This window comes from Athene cunicularia, unplaced genomic scaffold (assembly GCF_003259725.1).
Source record: "Athene cunicularia isolate RWA unplaced genomic scaffold, athCun1 SCF_10, whole genome shotgun sequence".
NCBI lineage: Eukaryota > Metazoa > Chordata > Aves > Strigiformes > Strigidae > Athene > Athene cunicularia.
The window spans coordinates 5,743-7,448 of NW_020799156.1; positions in this window are offsets into that span (position 1 = coordinate 5,743).

Sequence of the window (1,706 nt, forward strand, 5' to 3'; positions counted from 1 at the left end):
AATTCTGTCTCAAGCTACCTTGACCTACCTACCTACTCCCAAAATACACATCACCATGGTGTCGGAAAGCCTGCAGCTGTTCTGGGTGAACCGTGAGGCAAATCCAGCACGCTTTAAACCTCAGCTTCCTCCCGTCGCTCCCTGAATCGCAGCGCTCGGTGAGGATGAAGCTTACAGAGGGAGATGTGGGAACAGCCACGTCGTACGTGGGGAATCCAGGTACCTGGTGGCACGGTGGACCACAGCCACGGCTCATGTAAAAAGCTCTCTCCAATCAGACATTTTCCTGGGGGTGCAGGAACCCTACGGCCTGTGTTTATGTTCCCTGCACACAAAGTCAGTACTGGATTGAACTTAACTCTGAGTACCTTTGACTTACCCATCCTTTAAGTAGTTCCTGTCTCATGAAAATGGAAATAAAAATACTTTTAGGACTACACAAACATAGTAAGATGGCCAGTTTGTCAAGAAATAAAATGTCAATGTAATTTACATTTATTTCTGTCTTAAACATGATCTATCTTACGCAAATAAACCTAAGTCTACTGGAGTGCTTGTGAGAACAGTTCCAGCCTAATCTGTCTGGGGTTGACTTTACCTGGGAGGGTGACTGCTCAGCTGACACTAAAATTGTATTTAAATGTGAACTTGTTGGGGTTTTTCCCTCTTGTATTATGTTGTAACTCTATTGAAATGTGTATTCTGGTCTTCTATTTTCTTAGTAAAATGCATTCCCTTTTCCTAAATTACATTCGATTCTGTTTATTCTGTAACAACAACCCTTGACCACGCCAACCACCCACAGTATTTATTTGTTTTCCTTTCCTTGCAAATGGTCAGCAAAGAAAACAGGTACTTGGGCTGGAGGTAAAGTGATCCAAAGTTTTCTCTCGAAACTGGTTTTCTAGAACACTTGGCTGCTTGACAGCGCTTTTAGAGGCCCTTTGTGAAGGGATTTGAGGATTTACATCTGTATTTTCACAGATACACACACACAAAATTAATTACTATTAATCTTGTTGCTTAGTAAGGAACCACAGTATCCTTGTTCATATTCTACTCAACCTGTTTTTTTTTCTCTTTCTGGCTTATTCAAAAGCATTTACCGATCTTTTTCTATACAGAAAATTCTCTTATGCTTCTGCAAAGGGAAAAAAAATGTCACCGGGATGCATTTTGTAACGCAACATGGCTTAAGTTAAGCTTATACTGTTATTAAAAAAAAAAATGTCTCACCTGGTGTTCTAGCTCTTCACACAGCCCTGGTGACTTTTGCCCTGCGAATGGTATAAAAGTCTCTTTTGTGAGGATGCTCTTCTGGATGTACAGAACCACCTGTGAGAGGATAGAATCTCCTAAATTACATTCGATTTTGGTTATTCTGAAGCAATGCTTGACCTCTGCGGAATTGCCACGCCAACCACCCACAGCATTTACCTTTTTTTTCCTTTCCTGGCGAATGGTCAGCAAAGAAAACAGGTACTTGGGCTGGAGGTGAAGTGATTAAAAGTTTTCCCTCGCAAGTGGTTTTTCTAGAAGGCTTGGCTGCTTGACAGCGCTTTTAGAGGCGCTTTGCGCAGGGACTTGAGGATTTACATCTGTATTTTCACACACGCACCAGACAAAAATGAAAAAAAAAAACCAACAAAAAGAACAAAACCGGAGGCTGACGGCGGCCTGTGGCCTCCCGCTGCCCTGAGGGGCCG